At 26.3% G+C, this 21086-nt stretch overlaps 1 pseudogene; it reads right to left on the bottom strand.

Moving 5' to 3' along the window:
• Nucleotides 1–5832: 5832 nt before the first annotated feature.
• On the bottom strand, nt 5833–6216 carry LOC111308463 (protein RALF-like 22 pseudogene; annotated as a pseudogene).
• Nucleotides 6217–21086: the final 14870 nt, after the last annotated feature.

The raw sequence follows: 21086 nt of genomic DNA on the forward strand, positions 1-21086 counted from the left end.
TCATCATAATCATCATCGTCATCATCATCATCATCATCATTATCATCATCATCGTAATCTTTTCTTTTTTTTTTTATTTTCTTGTTTTTGTTTTTGTTCTTATTCTTATTCTTTATCTTCATCTTCATCATTTTTTTTCTTCTTTTTCTTTTTATTCTCGAATCATTTGTAATAACTTTATCTCTGTATAATCATTAACAACAAGAATTATAAGATTATCAAGTTCTTTTGAGATAGTAACATTTTGTGGAATAGACATTTTGACTTCTTGGTACATATCTTCATTTAAATTAGTTATTTTTCTTCATCTTCATCATTATTAATAAGCTGATATGTACTTATAATCTCTATTTTGAATACTACCTACCAATCATTTCAATCTTTTTTTTTAAAAGATAGCTTGTATTGGAAACTTGATGTATTTACTCAGACAAGACAAATGGTTCATTGCTAGCAAGTATTGAATTGTGATTAATTTCAACAAGACCATGATAGAGATCTACCCTTGCACTATTTTCTATGTCAAACCAATGACATTTAAAAAGTACAACCTTATTCCCAATTTTAAAGTACTCTAACTCAATAATATCTTCGAAGATATCATAAAAGTCATGCTCATAATTGTTATAAGAACTTTCTTTCACACATATCACATAATTCATTGTCTTTCAAGTTTAGCCATAGTTAGCTATATAAAAATAAAGCCATTCACAAAGTAACTTTTGAAACACCTAACCAAGCATTTTGGGCCATAAACTATATCAATTAGATGACGATCAACCTATCCAATCATTAAACATTAAAATTAATCATTCTTCAAATTTATATGAAAATATAATTTCTATTCATAGTTAGTATTATGCTCTAAACTTATAAATTGTCTTAACTATTATGAAAATCTTGCATCTCATGCTTTTTCCAATTCCGCATCACTTATATTCATAATTTTTTTTTTCATCTAGCCATCAAATATCCTATCTTCTGCAACATACACTATAGAGTTGACATAGTAATTACTCAATCTTAGGATTTATCTCTTTACAATTCAATAAAACATATAAGTGTGTCATAGTATGCTCATTCACTGTTAGACATCAAGACTTATCTTCTAGACCCAATGCTTGGCCAAGATGAGTGAAAATTGAAAAATATCCTCTAAATTGCATGACTCCCCTATCATCAATACATGAAACTCGGTTCAATCTTATTGACATATTTGGATCAATATAGAATGAGCAAAAAGTGGATACCTTATTTTAGCAACTATTAAATGTTTAAGATTTGTGCACTCAATATTATGCAAGTAGCAAAGATAGATTTATTCTAAAAATTAATATTACTAAAATGATAATAAGGACAACTTATTTGAATATTTTGTAAAGATAAAATTCATGCAATTAAATATAGTCATTAAAAAAACCTATCAGATTATTTTGAATCATTCACTCTATAGGAGACTTTTTTTCAATCCATCAGTGTATCCATTTTCATAAAATTAAGCCTTAATGTAACATAAGCACAAGATAAAGAAACATCACAAATTTGGATAAAGAGAAATATAAACAAACATGGAAATCTCTTAAAAGGAAAAAGATCAATTAATTTCAACTATCTTTGTATCTTTGACCTAAACATAAAAGAAAAATAACAAACAAGATCAAAGCAACAAAGACATCTGAATATAAAACTACAAAATACAAAATGAAATTGAAACACCGTGCTTTTTAATGCCTTTAGTTGCCATGGAATCAAATATATAGTGTATATTTAATTCGTCACCTCCTAAAAAATTCAAAACAAAAGAAAAAGCTCAACTTGAGAAAACTTCTAAATTTAAGCAACAATAACACTTAAATAAAAATAATAAAGAAAATTTTATTTATCAACAAAATTTTGAAGAATAAAAAATAGTTGAGGGAGAGAAAGAGACATTTACAACTTGTCCCATGATGGTGGTTGACAATGAAATGAACATAGAGGTTCGAGATAATAAAGCGATTGACGGTGATGAATAATTAATAGTAATTAACAGTAAAAAGAGTTGAGAATGGGATTTTGTTAGCATCTACAAGGGGCTAGTAGTGTTTTCATTTGTTTTTCCTTCATCCTTCTATATCCTTTTCCCCTTGGTTTTTCCCAAGCTTTCCATAAGTTACTTAAAACTAATCGATTTTTTATCACCCATAAAATTATGAAGCTTCTCTAGAAGCTTATGTATAACTTTTTTTTGAATCATTATCATTATTTTCAAAATATCTCAAGTTGTAAAAGATAATTTTATCCCCAATATTTTTAGTAAACTAATAAAACTTTCTAATAATATATTGAATTAAAAAACATGACATGTGTCAAGTAATCAAACTTGAACACATGTCATACTTGCATTTAATTAAGGGAGAATCTCATCCATGTATTGCTAGAATAATAACCCAGTTAGCTCGGGTTGTAATTTTTTCATTTTTATGAAATATAAATTTTTTAATTTAATAATACATTAAAAAAATTAAATAGTTTTTTAGTGTTTTTTTGGTTTTTTTATCATTTAAAAAAGGAGGGATAGTTATTTATCATTTAAAAAAGGGTTTTTTTTTTCATTTACATAGGAGGGCATTGTGGTCTTTTTGTCACATGTCAAGTAATTAGATAAAAATTGAAAGGGCAAAATTATCATTTCTTTGGTAGATTACTTTTATATATAGTTATAGATAATATAGAGTATTATAGTAATTTTGATCAATTATGATAAGAAAGATATTTTTGTAATCATGCTAGGAGGGATATTATAGTAATTTTGCAAAATTATGATTGGAGGGACATTTTCATAATTATGTAGTAAGGGCATCACAGTAATTTTGTCAAATTTTGTTAGGAGGGGAATTATCATAATTTTAACTAATTTATAGTAAAAGGGACATTTCTATAATTATGATAAAAAGGATATTATAATCATTTAGAAAATGTATCAACTCTTAATCAAAGAAATGTTGTGGCATTTTGATAATCTCAATTAGATTAGTAATTTAAAATGTAGTTAATTTTATATTATGTTAAAATTTAATATATATAACTTAATAAGAGTATTATAGCAATTTTCAAATAAAATTTCACAAGTCAAATTTCTATGAAATGATGATAGAGGTATTTTAGTAATTTAATATGTGATTAATTCTATATTATTATGTTAAAATTTAATATGTAAATTAAAAGGGGTATTATAATAATTTTCAAATAAAATGCTACATGTCAATTTCTTAGGAAGCAATCATAAGGACATTTTATAATTATGGTAAAGAGCATTATAGTTATTTTGATCAATTTTGGTAGAAAGGTATTTTCGTAATTATGATAGGAGGACATTATAACAAATTTGGTCAATTATAGTAGTAGGAACATTTCTGTAATTATAGTGAGAGGGACATCAAAGTAATTTTAGTCAATTGTGGGATGAGGAATATTTTCATAATTATGACATAAGGGTACCACAATAATTTAACATTTATAGGAGGGTATTTTTGTCATTTAAAATGTAAGGGGCATTATAATCATTTAACAATTATAAGAAGGTATTTTTGTAATTTAAGATAAAAAAGGCATTATAGTAGTTTATCATTTAAAAGAAGGGTATTTTTGTCATTTACTATTGGAGGGGCATTGTTGTCTTTTTGGATAGGTGTCAAGCAATTGGTAAAAAAATTGGAAGGGTAAAATGGTCATTTTGCTAACATTAGAGTCATTTGATATTTATAAGAGGGATATTTTTGTAATTTAAGAAAGTAAGGCATTATAGCAGTTTATCATTTAAAAGAGGTGTATTTTTTTCATTTAATATAAAAAGGGGATTATTGTCTTTTTTATAGGTGTCAAGCAATTGGTAAAAAATTGAAAGGGTAAAATGGTCATTTTGCTAGCATTAGAGTCATTTGATATTTATAAGAGGGATATTTTTGTAATTTAAGAAAGTAAGGCATTATAGCAGTTTATCATTTAAAAGAGGTGTATTTTTTTATTTAATATAAAAGGGCATTATTGTCTTTTTGATAAGTGTCATGCAATTGGTAAAAAATTGAAAGGGTAAAATGGTCATTTTATTAGTATTATGGTCATTTGATATTTATAAGAGGTGTATTTTGTAATTTAAGAAAGGAAGGCATTATAACAGTTTATCATTTAAAAGAAGGGTATATTTATCATTTAATATAGGAGGGTCATTGGCTTTTTTTGGATAAATGTCAAGCAATTGGTAAGAAATTGAAAGGGTAAAATAATAATTTTGCTTGGGGTGGCGTCATTTGATATTTATAAGAGGAGTATTTTTGTAATTTATGAAAAAAAGATATTATAATAGTTTATCATTTAAAATAGGGGTATTCTTTGTCATTTAATACACGAGGGGTATTATCATTTTTTTGGATAGGTGTCAAGCAACTGATAAGAAATTGAAAGGGTAAAATGATCATTTTGCTAGGGGTTTACTACTATAGACATATATATTATATGATTTCTTTAATCTTTTTGGTGCTTTTGTCGGCGCAACTACAATAGGTTTTAATTTTTCATCCAAATATTGTGTTTCAAAATTTTTTAATAAATATCTTGAAACTTTAAATTTTTTGGGATATTGTTTCTTTTTCTCAAACAATATATATCACATGAAAAGAATTTTTTTCTCAAACAATCTCTCTCAATCTTTTGTTTATATACTTTATATGAATTTAATCATTTTTATTTGATTTATATACATGTCGTTTATATTTTTCTTTATGTAACAAATTATTTTTATCATATATATTATAGAAATATTGTGTTTAATTTATTTTGCATTTTTTCATGAAATAGATTTGCCATCAAGGATTTTCTTTTGATGAGAGCTATCAAGGATTTTGCATTTTAATAGTTACTTGCAAAAATAAGTGTTTTTTTCACTTTACCATGAGCATAAAAAGAATTAAATGGAAGGGCTTAATTTTGGAAAAATCATAGGCTTTTTTTTTTAAGCTCTATTTACGCGATAAAGTAAAGAGTCGTTGATTTGAGAAAAGATGTATTCTTTTTTTTTTTTTACCAAAAGAAAATGTGGAATAAGATGACTCATATAGCAGGTGATCATTTTTTTTTCTACCAAGATTATTAGTACTTCCTCCTACCCATATTGGTTGTCCCTCTTTGACCTTTAAGGAATTTTAAAAAAATAATTTTAGTATACTTTATATTAGAATTTTAAGTTTTTATAAAATTGATGTACCATAATTATTAGTGTTAAAAAAATTAAAAAATATAAAAATAATTTTAAAATAGAAAAAATGTAAGATAATTAAGTGTTCAATAAAGGAAACAAAATACAATTTTGGAAACATAAAAAAAAGGACAAAAAAAAAAAGAGCTTCGGTGTAACAAATTAAACAAAATGTCTTAGTTTGCATGGTTACTGTTGTCGCTTCTAATTTGATATTGATCATATAAAAACGTCAATATGTAACTGAAATATGTCTCATGATCTTATCTAAAAAGAAATCTCAATTTCGACATGGAAAAAGAAAATAATAGTAATTAAAAGAGGAACACAGAGGAAATTAAAAGTCAGAGAGATCATCATGTATTTACATTCAATCAAAACAAAGAAAATCAAATATTGAAAATAAATAATTACTCCCTCGAAATTAAAGATCCCTGCTACTTTTCACTTTTGTGAAAGTATGATCATAACGTAAATATAATAACAAAATTATAAAAAAAAAACCTAAATTAATTAAAAGAAGGAAAATATTGCCCTATAAAAGTGATAACGTGAAGAACAAATGCATGGGAAATTTAACGGACATAGAATTGCTTCGTTTAACCAGTGTATCGATAGCAATGGGTGATGACACTGCAACCTCTGTTGTAAGGATTAGCCTGCCCAGGAGCGCCACAGTTATAGTAGGAATTGCCCTGACGATTGCATGGAACGCTGTCCTGCTTTAGGGCGGCGTAGCTAATGTACCTTTTCGCCTCAGCTAATGCCCTTCGGCTTACATCCGATTCCATCACAGTTTCCTCCTCATTGCCTATGCATTCGCCGAAGAGGCCTTGACACGTTGGCCTTGCACCCCGACTCCCATCGCGGATCGTGCTCGAGAAGGAGGTTCGACTCCAATGCATGCTACTGTAGGGGGAGGATGACTCCGCCGATAAGGCCAGAGAGATAATGAGGAGAGCACAAGAAAATCGAATATTCATTTGAGAAAAAGGGAGGGAGAAAGTTAGGCAAAGAAATGAGTGATAGTTTTGGTTTTTCGTGACAAATTATGGGTCTTAAGCAATGCTTTTTGTTATTTAACATTTTTCACGCTTAGCTCAACGTTCGTTAGGGAATGCCCGTTTCTTGCTCAATGAAATTTGGCCTAAATTAACTATACCAATTAATTCTGTTAGCCTATATTGAAGCGTCATGATGGGATCTAATCGTAGCTAATTTCGGAGGAAAAGAGTCGGACAGTGAGATCAATAAATCCAGTAGCTATATTGTGTCATCCAAATTATGTAAAAAAAAAAAAACTCACCAAAAGTTAAGCTATATTGTGAAAGAGTTCGAACTAGCTAGAAAAACCCTCACCAAGGTTTTTTTTTTTTTTTTAATGCGTAAAAAATTTATGCAAAAACTATTATAAATTCAAATTAAAATTATGCCGGGTCCCTATTATATTGGGCGTTTTATTTTATTATTATACTTTTTTAGTGTAATTTTACCATTATATTATTTATTTTTGGGTGCAATTCTAATCATCCATAGATGTAAAAAAAAAAAAAAAAATTGATATTCACTTAAAAATTAAATTCTGATGTGGCTATTTCAAAATAGAAAAATGACCACATGGATGATGAATTGGAATTTTGAAGAAAAAAAGGTGGCAAATTAAGTGAAAAATTGCCTAACTAAAAAACAACCAAACCAATTGAAGAAGTAAAACCTATTAAAGAAACCCACCCCGATAAATGCTATCGCTGCAAGTGGTAGAGGACGTACGGAAGAAAGATCAATGGAAACATTAAAAGGGAAGGTACTACTTAAAAAACTTTGAAGAATACCTATATGGGCATTGGTGGGAATAGGTATTCTGCGTACTTCAATTTCGTGTTTTGTAAGTTTGACACCATTCTTTTGGCCCTTTGCAGCGCCGAAATGAAACGTTCATGAGTTTGGAGGCAACTGGTGCTAGATAAAGGATTAATTAGTCAAGTCATTGTGGAAGGTGATTCTATGCTTGCGGTTTGAGAATTAAATATTGATGTTGGGATTTGGGAGCTATTGGGAATTATTTATTCTTCTTTTTGTCATGTACTGCGTGAATCCAATGTTTTGAGTTTTCACTTATGCGCTGGCTAGATTTGATTGTTTAATTGCTCAAAGGATTTCGGAGGCTGCACTACGCTTCCTCCTGCTCTATATAAGTAAATTTCGATTTCAGTACTTTAAAAATTCAAGTTTTTCTATAAAAAAAAAAAAAAAAATCATTGTTTTACATTTATAACCTCAAATTTTGTACTACTCATTTTACCCTTTTGCTTTGTTTTTCATTATGATAGTTTATTTTGTTATACAATGGTACTGCAGTTGGTGATTTGTGTTTTAATTTTTTTTTACCATAAATCAACTTAATTATCTTTATATATATATATTTATATTTCCTTAGGTAGCATTTCTTACAAATAGAAATACAAATATTTTTGTGTCAACGTGACATAACAAAATCTTGAATAAAGTATTTTATTTTCATTCATGGATGGATGGCTAAAATTACACTAATCATATAATAAAGTATTGAAATTGACCTAAAAGGAATTGTGTAAAAATATAGATATCCATTACACCAGGGTTTTAAAATGAAATTACCTAGATTGAGTCAAGGTTGAAAATGATATGAATTGGACTTAACCAAAATAAAAAAATGACATAACTTCATTTTAGCCAAAGTAAAGGGATGAAATAACTTGGACTTAGTTGAAGTCAAGAAATAAGGGTGACTAAATTGAAAATGAAGGTGATTGAACTGAGTTCAGGTCGAAACTAATGACTTAATCTGAGTTTATAAGTTGAAAATGATGATGATGATGACTTCGCCTGAGCCTATAAGTCAAAATGAAGATGATGACTTGGATTTAATCCTAATTAAAAAATAAGATGACTTAGTCATAGCCAAAGTAGGAAATAAAATAATTTGGTCTTAGCCGAAGTTAGAAAATGATATGACTTGAATTACTGAAGTTAGAAAATGAAATGACTTGGTCTTAGTTGAGATAAAAAATATATATAAATATTTAATTTGAGTTGAGCCAAAAGTTAAATGTAAATATGATCGGATTAAATCAAAGTCAAAATGGAAGTTATTGGACTGAGCAAAGGTCAAAAATAAAAGTGATCAGACTGAGCCAAGAAAAAAATTGAAGGTGACCAGATTGAACCAAGGTCAAAGATAAAGATGACTAGATTGAATCAAAGTCAAATATAAAGGTGATTGGACTTAGTTAAGGTTAAAAACTAACTAGGTTTGAGCCTAAGTCAAAAAATGAGATTAAAAGATTTTGAAAATAATAATCGCAAGTTTAAAAATTATACTAAAAGGTCTTATAGATTGTACTCAAAAGACTTTAAGATTATGTTTGGAGGATTTACAAATCTTATTCATTTTTAAAATACACTTCTTAAGACAAAAGAATATTCCTTGAAACTTTTTAACCAAAAGTCAAGGTCTTATCCTTTTCTTAATAAAAGATTATCTTTTAAAAATTCTCCTCAACCAAGGATTTACGAGTTCAAAACTCCATTACTTGAAAAATTCTTATCCATTCGGTATTCAAACTACTTGTTTACAATGTATGCAATGGATTTCATGGATGTAATGCATGACATATAATGAATGCATCCATAATTATGGTAAAAAAAAGGTTCTTAAGACTCTTTCATCCATCTTTGAAATTGGTTAGCTTTATAACTTCTGTCAACCCAAATATCTTTTCACCAAATCTAAACTTTTTTCAAAATGGTTTTTTTTTTTTTTTAAAGTTCTGTGAATCAACATTTTCACAAGTTTCTTTCATCACATTATTTTCATTATGCCCCTATCACTATCAATTTCTTTTTTAAAGTAATATAAGGATCATTTATGTATTTTTCTCATTTATAGATCATTCCAACTTCAAGAGAAATGCAATTCATCACATATTTTCTTATTACAACAAGCAAAAATGGTGAGAAATATGGTGGTTTTAAGAAAAAGGATACACGAACAAGTTTAGTAAATGATAATAAGCAGATAAACAATGTTAAAGCATATTGTTAGGATAAGTGTTTAAAGGGATTTGAACCTTCAAAATAATAAATGTTCAGACAATTTTTGACACAAATCCAGAATTCTTTCTTAAAAACTTATTTTGTTGCCATCTTTAATCTCTTTTTAAGTTTAAAAATTCAAAATTTACCCCTTAGCCGATTAGACTCTTGAATATTTTTAGGCTATCTTAGTTGTGCTCTCAGTCAGTATATCTTATTTAACTTAAATCACCCTTTTGGATTTTTTATTTAAGTCTTCCTTTTCCCTCATTTTTATTTTTTTATTTTTTCATTCTTTTTTTTTTTTTTGCGTTTCATTCCTTATAGGTATTCCTATATGAATCCCTAAAATATAAGATCTCACTATCATCTAATCATACCATAAGCATGCCTCAGTTTAATATATGATTCTTCAATTCAAGCATTCACATTTGATCAAAATTGACTTTTAAAGCACATAACGTTGGCTATAGTGAAAAGTTATAAAAAAAAAAAAGAGATAAAGTAGCTAAAAAATATATATTTGAAAAGGTGTAAACCATAGGATCATCTTTCATCATTTAAAGCAATTTGGCATTTTGCCCCATTTTTTATCAAATGCCTTCACATTTTTTTGTCTTTTTCATTTTTCCTTTCATCTTATAATCTCATTTTTTTCTTTCAATTTTTTTTTTCAAGAAGGGTGATCCTTGATGGGTTTCTTTCAAAGAAATCATAGTAGGCTCAAAATGGGTTGAAAGTGGATTATTTTACTTTTCATGAAAGGTAAAAGAAAGATGGCCATATCTTATTTCAAATATAAATACTTTATTTAAAGAACCTATATTGAATGAAATTGAGATTATGGACATAAGAAACCATATTATTCTAGAATGACTTTATTTTTGCCTTTTTAGCATGCCAACTCTAATTATCCAACAGATTATGGGTCTAAATCATTAGTCTTATCGGTATGAATGAAATTTCCAAGTTTGAATCCCAAACTATTATCACAATTGTCTGAACATTCATTATTTGAAATATGAGAATAAATGAAATATGAAAGGATATAAAAGTAAGGATAAAAAAAAATATGTAATGAAATGCACTTTTCATTTTATTGAAATAAGAAATAAATATGAGATAAACACATAAAAGATTACCCTATAGTTCATTACTTCTAAAAAACATCTTTTCAAAATTATGCCACTGTATCATTAGGTAGAGAAATTTTAATGATGCTCTACCCTCTTTTATCATCAAACTTGATCAACCTAATATTGATAAGACCATGTACCTTATGCTTCAAGGCAACATAATTTTCTGTTGAATAACCTATGTTCCTATAATGATATTATTATGAAGCATTAGCATCATACCATTTTAGATAAGGAGGTTTTATTAGCTCAACACAAATGATTCTCTAGTAAATATGGTAGCAAATCTATGTATATCATGGGAATGAGATCAAAAGAGCCCTTTTCTTTGTTTTTTTACAATTTTCTTGCATTACTAGCCTAATTATAAGGTTTTGGGGTAAACTTTATAATAGGTGCGGTGGTAAGGTTTTATGTATGAGTTAATGGGAAAATATGTGGATAAGTAGATGGTAATGTAGATTGATAGGTGTAAGGTGCTACATTATTTATAGATAGATAATGAATGGATACATCGGTGGGGGGCATTAAGGAAAACTTCTAAATTGTTGACTATTATAACTCACAGCTTGAGCTTCATTCTCTTTTTTTTTTTGGTATTTCACTTTTCTTCGTGTTGGCTGACTTTTCTTGGCCTAACTTGCCATTTTTAATCGTATTTTTGATAATTTCACTTGAGATCACCACATCAATAAAATTTTTCATTGCATTCCCTATTATTTTATCATAATAAGGTAACTTTAAGGTGCTCACAAATAGCATTATAGTTTCTTTCTTGGTTAAAGGTGGTTGGACTTGAATAGCTATGTCCTTCCACCTTTGGGCATACTTTTTGAATAATTTTATCACTTTTTTCTTCATATTTTGTAAAAAAAGGTGATCACTGACTAATAAAGGCATAGGTGAGTTTTTTTCAAAAATGGATGAGTTTTGTCCAACTGAATATATCACTTTATAGTCAAACCCGTAAGACTATCTTAAAACATATGAATTAAGAACTTCTCATTACTTGTGTATGTGGTCATTTTTTTATAGTACATAATGACATGTGTGATCGAACACTTTGCACCATCATATTTTTCAAACTCAGAAACTTTGAATTTGAATGAATCATAACATCCAATATCAAGCAAAGTCCAAAAGCATCCATAAAGCCATAAAAGTCAATTCTCTTCATAACTCGTAACCTTTCCTCAAATAGATTCATCTTTTGTTAAGATTTGTAATCTTCTAAGGTTTTTATTACCTTTAACTTCAACTTTTTTTTCTCATTTAGTTAATCTAGATCAAGAAATTGTACTGGTTCTGAAGCTTTCTCGCCCAAGACTGGATTGACATAACTTTGAAAATGCCTTTATGCAGTGATAGATTGCATCTATGGATAGGTATATGGATATGCCTTATGGAAGTGTGCTTGTGCCCCTTGAAAAGGCTGGCATTGATAAGGGTTGAATCCAAAATGGCACAAAAGATTAATTACATCTTGCATCAGACATTTTGGCTAACTTGGAGCTTCTTTTACCTTTTTCCTCTACTCAAGTTCTTCAGCATTTTCATCGTTTTGTTTATATCTCCCTTCAACTCTTTCTGGGCTTTTTCAAGCTTATCAAAATGGCTAGCATGTTTTTGTTCCGTGATCTTTGCATATACATGAGTGTTATATCTGTGATGAGTAGGTTGCCTAGAGTTTTTTGAAGATTAATATACACTTGAACCTTCAATACCACAATTAGCATGCTTATGTTACTAAGTGTTAATGCAAGAAGTTTTAAGATTATCTTAACTTGCTTAAAAGTCCTATATGCAATGAATGAATATGATGTGTAAATACATGAATTTGAGTGGAGTATTTCACTAGTCATTACAGAGATTATCATTTCATAAAAGCATAGATATTTTACTCCTTCTTAAGAGGGATGAGTTCGGGTATAGAGCTCATGTGATGAACTTGTATGTAATAGTGTATATGAAAGAACACATATATCTATATTCATAATTCTACCAAGCTAAGTGAAAGAATGATATATAAAAAGTAAATGTAAACAAAAAAATAATAAATAATTCAACATCAATCAAACCAAAAGTTAGGATTATTCAAAATTAATTAATGGCTTAACTCTCTATGTTTCCAATAAAATTGTCAAACTGTCATAACATATAGATCCATAAACCTATCGCTATACACAACTTAAGAAGTCACCTCCAATCTTTTTTATCTAGGTGTGTTGGTCATCTAATAAATCTATTCCTTTTTAAAAAGATGTCCTAAGCTTGACTCGGATATCTTTAAATGATAGATTCTAGTCTACAAAAGCAAATCTAAGTTTGGAGTATAGTTACGTGTGAAGAAAGTTATAACACTCCCACACATCAATCATAAAAAGGGAATATTTAATTTCAAATTATCCTAAGGATTTTGGTTCTAATGGTCTTCTATTAAATTTTAGTATTTAAATATAAAAAATAATTTCTAAGATTTCTTCATTAATCTTGTAGAATTTTTAAAAATAGTTCCTCACCTCAACAGTATTTAAGAATTTTATTTTTTTCTTGAAAATGTTTCATCATCATAAAAAGATTTAATCAATCATTTTTTTATTAAGTTTTTGTTTCATTGATAATATGTCTAATTTTTTCACCATTTGAGCCTAAATTAGAAATATTTTTCTAGAATTCAATCATTTATTTCTCAATCTTAGATAGAAAATAACATTACAATTATTTTTTGAAGTCTCATCTAAATTCTTTCACAATTGGGATTGAATTTAGAAAAAAAAAACTTTTTACTTAAAAATCTTATAGAAATTAAGCCATTTGTGATTTTTCTTAAGATTTCATCATTGGATAATTGTCATATATTTCCAAACAAATTTACAAGTTATATTTTTACCTTTTAATTTGGAAAGGAATGCAATTATTTTTATTAAAATTTTGTCTAAATTATTCAATCATTTGGGTTAAATTTAGAGAAATTCCTTACCTACAAATTTTTTAGAAAATTTACCACTTGAAATTTTTGAAAATCTCATTATTGGATAATTGTTAACTTATTTTCAAAATTTTATAAAGCTTATTTATATTTTTTCTTATAAATTTGTAATTTGAAAATAAATATTAATTGTTGTTATTAAAATTTTATCTAAATTTTTATTGCATTTGTGTTAAATTTTTTAAAAAAATTTACCTAGAAATTAACCATTTGTAATTTCTAAAAATTTTTTCTTTAGATAATTATAACTTATTTTTCAAAATTTTTTTATTAAAGTTTTATTCTATATAAATTTTTTATAATTTAGATTGACTTCCTCTAACTTTTCCTAAAATTTAATCATGCAAAAAATATTACAAAATAAATAAATAAATACCATAAAATATAAAAAAAAATACAAAAAAAGCCACCTCGGCTTGGCTTGGGTCGTGTATTCGACTACTACACAAACGGTCAGCAAGGCTATATGGCTCAGCTAGCTTCGCGACTTGACTTCAAGGGCTGAAAGAGGAAAGGGGTCCATGGATCAATGTGCTTGAGTGGAGTTGGGTATTTGGTGCAATATGCAAATCTTAGGCATTAATGAAGCTCAAAATGTTGCCGTTTCAATCCAATATAAGAACTTTGAAATTTTGTTTTTGTTCAGATTTCATTTTTGCTCTCTCTCTCTCTCTCTATCTTTGATATTCTCTACTTTTCTTTCTAACAGGGGAAGAATAACAATGGCTGGACACCTAATGCTAGCTAGGATCTGGGTTTTCATTATTAGAATCTCACTGCAGATCGTCGGGATTTGAATTTCATTACCCAGTTCTGGGATGGTAGTTGAAAACTTGGAAAACTCATCGAAATTTCGCCAAAAAACTTGAATATCACCGTAGAATTCAATCAAAAAATTTAAAAATTTTCAAAAATTTTTAGGAAACTTGTAGAAAGATTCTGACAACTCTTTTTGACAAACTTGACTCCCCAAATCCTGTTTAACCTTGAATTTCCTCAAAATCACTCTTAAAATCCCTCAAATCTCAAAACCAAAATACTACCTCTAATTAAATTTTGCTATTGAAAAAATAGCTCAAATTTTTGCTTTTCCTTTATGTTTTTCACTCTAATTTGTGTGTTTCTGGATTTTTTGCTATGTCGAATACCTAGCTATTTATCGAGGAAATTCAATAGAAATTTCTACTAATCTAGGATTACCAACTAAATTATCACAGGCTAAATTTTATCTTGAAATCAAATCCTAATCCCAATCTCCTTTCAACTTTGATAACCCAAACTCTATTTGATCCTTTTTGTTTAATACTTTCAGTTTTTTTTTTTTTTTACTTTTTTATGAGATAAAAATACAATAAATTAGATAAACTAAAAAAAAAATAAATAAATAAATATGAAATTAAGATAAAAGAGATAAAATAAAAATAAAGATAAATGGATAAAATAAGAATAAAAATACAAGGATAATAACAATAATAATAATAATAATAATAATAATAATAATAATAATAATAATAATAATAAATACATTTAAAAATATAAAATAAAATAAAATAAAATTTAACAATTGGACCTTTGGGCTTGAATATAGATCAAGCTCAAAGGACTTAGACCCAGGACTAAATGGGGTGTCTGCAATAGTGAGATTAATTACTGTAATAATGAGATTAAAATCAGTGGTGGGATATATGTTTAGATTCAAATACAATTGTGACAATGAGGTGAAGTATAGTGAGAAGAGAAAATAATTATTAAGCACATTGAATTAAATTTTGTATATAATGAAATTTATAATATATATTTGATATTTGAAAAATTAATATATAATTAAAAAATAATAAAACTATGTTTATATATCAAATAATATTTTTAATAAATAAAAATTACTAAAATTAGTTTTATAATCAATAACATTTATTTTTTTAATGTTATTTAACATTTAAACTCTTTTAAGTTTTATTTAATAAATTGTGACACAATTTTATTTTAAAATAATATTTATAGGATTTTAAATAATAAAAAATTTAATAACTATATTTCATAAATATAAAAAATAGTTCATATATAAATCTATATATATAAATTTATTTATACTTTAAATAAATATATATTTAAAAACCTCAAAGTAAAAAAATAACAAAACAAAAAAAATAAAAAACAAATGAAGCATCGAGGATAAAAGAGAAAGTGAGAAAGTTTAACAAAAATAAATAATTTAAAAACTTTTAAGTTAAAAAAATAAATTACCAAAAACGAGAAAGGAAAAACATTAGGGTTTTAAAATTAGGGGCATTTTAGGAAATACATTAAATATTCAAATATCAATGTGGGAAAAAAATAAATACTATGAATAAAATTAACTGTAATTTATAAATGTAATAGGGATATTTTAATCCAAAAATTAAAAAGGTAAGGGTAAAATCATGAGAAACATAACTTGATGAGGATAAAATTATCCAATTAGGGATCCACTGATCCATTGGACCTCTCTTCCTGTGGTGAAATTTGAACCCTCTGATCTAAAGGATCCAATAGCAACTTGCATGTGTTTTGTAAAACACCAAACTCCAGTGCGATTAACCCATAAAGTTACCTAAATGTAGCGAAAATCAAATGGGACCTTAGTTATTTTGGGTTTAATTATCGAAAGCGTTGGTTTTCTCTTCATGAACAGATTAAATCTAGGGTTGAAAATAGTGTTGTGGGATAAAGAAGGCTATTTTGTTTCTTTTTTAAGGCATGAATACCTAATTATCAAAATCATACTTTGAGGTTAAATTTTAAGAATAATTTTATCTGACAAATTTACAAAAAAAAAAAGGAAGAAAAATATTATTTTGGAGATAAAACTTATCATCTACAAGAAAAAGATTAAAAGATTTATAATCAATAATCAATCTTAACTTTTCATGAATTTATTTTAATATTTTATTGATATAGAACGCTTTGTATGTCATATATATATATATGTATGTATATTACAACATACATCATTATTAAATAAGATTTGTTGATGTAAACATTTATATGAACAGTCGATACGTAAGAAAATTTTTTAAATTTTTTATTGTAATGACACATAAGATATTATTTAATTTTAAATTATTTATCAAAAAATATATTTAAAAAATTATTGAATTATCCAAAATTTTCAAAATTTAAATGAAAATCAATTTGGATTTAAAATAATTAAATAGATAAAATTATTATTTTTTGTAAGATTTTATTTAAATAAGTAAAATTAAATTTTTTTATGGAGTAAATATATATATTAAAAAAATTATTAATTATCCAAATCTTTTTAAGATATATTCAAATAACAATTTTTTAATTATCCAAATTTTTAGATATATTATCATTCTGTCAATGAACATTACCTGGCTTCTCCGAAGAGCATGATTCTTCACCGTCACTAGCGTCCCATTCAAATAATAATAATTTGAAATTTTAAGAAAAATAGGAAAAATCGGGTTAAGAGATGGGAAACAAAAAGAATCCAAACACAGGGAGTTCTAACACATTAATAGTTTATTCATAGGAACCAGGAAAGCATAGACCAAGAAGCAGCATATAATAAATAATATGGCTACAATGACAAGCACTACGGGAACCATTAAGCCAATGAAACTTCCAACAAGAACTAAACCATAAGATGAAGACAATAAGATTAAGACCATCCTTAAAACAGTTAGAAACTTCATGTAAAAAAAGTTTATTTTGGTAATTATATCCGATCTCTTTATAATGATATATAAGATATTATTTAATTTTGATCTATTTATCAAAAATATATATTTCAAAAATTATTGAATTATCCAAATTTTTAAAATTTAAATAAAAAACTAATTTAGATTTAAAATAATTAAATAAAAAAAATTATTACTTAAAAAAATTTATTTAAATAAGTAAAATTAATTTTTGTTTTTTATTTATGGATTAAATAAATGTATTTAAATAATTATTGGTTGTCCAAATCTTTTTAAGATATATTCAAATGAAAATTTTTTAATTATCCAAACCTTTAAATATATTATCATTATGTATATCAACAGTAAAATGCCTTCTCGAATAGCGTGATTCTTCACCATCACTTGGCTTCCCATTCAATTTAGTTCCCAAAACAATATATGATCTCCTCACATACTTAATAACATTAACATTACTCTATTGGTTTCCTTTTCCTTCCAACAGTGACAAATTTCTATTTAGGGTCGGAATTTATTTTTTTTATAGGTAGTTACGGTAAGTTCTCTCTATTTAACTTTGACACTTTTTTTTATATATTATAATGTATAAAGTTACAAAAGCACATCTATTCTTATATTTTTTTGATACTATCTACAGATTTTTTATTTTTACTTTTGACCCTTCATTCAATCGAGTAATATTTTTTTACTTCGATTAGTGTTTTTTCATCTATTTCAAGGTACAAAGTTATATAAACATTTATTTTTATCTTTTATAGGTATTACCTATAGAGCTTTTAACTTTACATTTGACTTTGCACTTAATTAGATATATATTTTTTAAAATTAAATTTTTTTATGCGAAAAGGCTTTCATTATCAATCTACATAATTACAATGATTTAAACCTATTATTCGTGTCAAAATACTTTTACTAATAACAATAACTAATTGGAATATTTGAAAATCATATTTTATATATTTTGAATATATAAATAATTAAATAATGTTAATTTATATTTTTATTTATATTCATATTTAAATAAAATAAAGATAATTCGTGTCTCATTCGAATGATAAGTTAATTGATAAGATAAATTAGGAAGTGAATTGAAGTAAAAGAAATAAAAAAAAAGGTTAAGAGTTAAAAAACAAACGATCTAAGAAGTTGACACGAGACAACTTTATAGATAATTATAGGTTTAAATAAATTAATGTTAAATAATTAGATTTTTTTTATTAACTTAAACTTTAGGACATTTGGTAACTCAAGTTAACAGAAGCCTAATTCATAAGCGTAATTCATTTGTATTTATTATTTAACAAACGCACTACTAAATATCAATTTAGAAACAGAATTGAAACGCGCAAAATTAACTCATCATTATCCATATAGGTTTCTTTAATAAAATTTTTCAAATTTCGTTCAATGAAATTTGCTAGGATTTTACCACTACATAATAATTGAAATTGGAGGTCTTGATTCTAGCGACTTGAGAGTTAGGTATTATTGATCGAGTTATTTATCCAAATGCAATTTTAGCAGGATTTGGACATAAATTAATATTTTATAGTTAAATAATATTTAATTTCATTTTAATTTAAAAATTAATGTTAATAAAATTTTATTACTTTAATAATAAAATAACAATTAAGTGAGTGGATTTGATCAAACTTAACTAAAAAAAATCTCAATAAAGACAATCTAGAGTTATAATTACTTCTTCTTTATTATGAAACCAGACATACCAAAGGAAATACACAGAGACCAAACACATTAATTAGGGTAAGTCATTTTTGTTAGAAATAATGACTCAAATCTCATAAGAGATTTATTTGAGATTTATTAAAGATTTTTTTAGGATTGGTCAGATATTGCTTGATGGATAAAAAATCTTGCAAAAAAAGAATTCTAAGAGAAAAAAAGATTCTTAATAGGTAAGTTTGACTTGCAAGAGAAGAATTATAAGAGGAAAGAGATTTTTAATAGGCAGACTTGCAAAAGAAGAATTCTAAAAGGAAAGTGATTCTTAATAGGCAAGTTTGTATAGTTATAAATAGGTGAAGTCTCTACATGGTTAGGTATGAGAAAAAGATGTAAGAGAGTTGTAGGGTTTTGTGGGATAGACACCCCATAGGAGTATTAGGGCTTTACGTCTTATGGGTGTGTATGTTTGTTTGTGAGTAGACTATAAAAGACTGAGAGGGTCCATATAAGTATGATGTATGGGTGCATATGGATGTGTTTTGTTGTATTGAAAGAGTGCATATGAGTATGTATTTATTTGGGTTAAGAATACTCCATAGGACTAAAAGAGATTGAGAGGGTCTATAGGTATTGATTGTTGAGTGAGATTGATTTGAGGTATGTTTGTAAATTTCTATAGCTAATGGATCTTGTTTCTCATTCATGGACGTAGGTCAGTTGGATCGAATCACATTAAATTATTTTCTCTTGTGTGATTGATTGATTATTTGATTTCGCTTTTACTGGTGTGATTGGATTGGAGCTTTTTAGCCTAACAATTTTGTATATGACATGATTATCTACTTTCATAGCAGGCACTTATTATATCACATAATAGTGATTTTGGTGCTCAAAATTCAAGATGGACTAAATCGGCATATGAACTGATTTACGTAATATTGTTTGTTTTAAAAAACCAAATTAAACTAGCCTGGTCGATTAATCAGTTTAACTAGAAATAAATCTATGATCTGTTTGATTTGATAACACGTATAGAATCAGAAAAATATTGAACTAATTAAAAATTAATTGAACATTTGGTTCAATCAAGTTAGGTTGGACCAATTTGCTATTGGATCCGTTTTAAGTATTTTTATTATTTTTTATTTTAAAATTTTTGTAAATAGTAAGATTTTCATTGAAATAAGTGTATGTTTTAGAAAAATTTTTACTGTAATTAACATTTGTTTAATATTAAAAATTAGGTTTTCAACAAGAAAACTTATTTAAACAAGGAATTGCAAGCTCTACCGGTTCAACTCTAGTCCGATATTTTAAATAAGTTATCGGAAAAAAAAGGATTTGCACATTAATCCATGAAAATTTGAGTTAATTAATAACATTATATGAAGTGATTTTTTTTTTCATTTCGGATGGTTTTGGTGAATATTATATATAGCAAGATATATATATATATATATACACACACTAAATCACTTCTTGTGCATTGCTACAACTGTCATTTTTCAATGCGTTGATTTAATTTATAAGTATTCAAACTATTTAATAGATATGTCAAACACCAAATATATGAAACACTAATAAATATAGAGGTAAGGTGCATAAAGAGATTTTCTTACCATTAGAGATAAGACACCAAAACTTCTGATGTAAGAATCCGAAAGTTTTATAATATTGTGAATAAAGCCAAAAAAAGTCATAAGACTTTTTAAAATATGAATGTAACTCAATTTGAACTTGATTTAAGTTTATTTATATATACTATTTAATAGTATATGTGAATCTAAACTCAATTTATAAAACACAAAAAGCAAAATACTTTCAATAGCATAGTTATATGAATACTCTAAATATATTTATTCATAATTAATTGGGTTCATAGATCCAATAGATTCATGAATAGTTAAGTTTATAAATAATTAAATTCATGCAATTTAGATTTGATTCATGTTATTTATAATATTTAATATGAATGATATGATTCTATATTCAAAATTTAAATGACACTAAGCATGAAGTACATTCATCATAGTTAATTAAATTAATGAATACCATAGTTTAATAAATGTTTAAATTTATGAATAGTTAAATTCATGTAACTTAAAATTAAAAAATAAAATATTAATTAAAAATAGTCTAAACATGCATGCAAGTGCATTTTATATCTACATAAAAAAAAAACCAAAACATTAAAAAATTAAATATTATCATCTAAATAGTCTTTTAAAGAGGACACATGTCACAATTATGGTAATCTGGGAATG

This window comes from Durio zibethinus, chromosome 2 (genome assembly GCF_047325235.1).
Source record: "Durio zibethinus cultivar Kanyao isolate XHJ-2024 chromosome 2, ASM4732523v1, whole genome shotgun sequence".
Taxonomy (NCBI): Eukaryota; Viridiplantae; Streptophyta; class Magnoliopsida; order Malvales; family Malvaceae; genus Durio; species Durio zibethinus.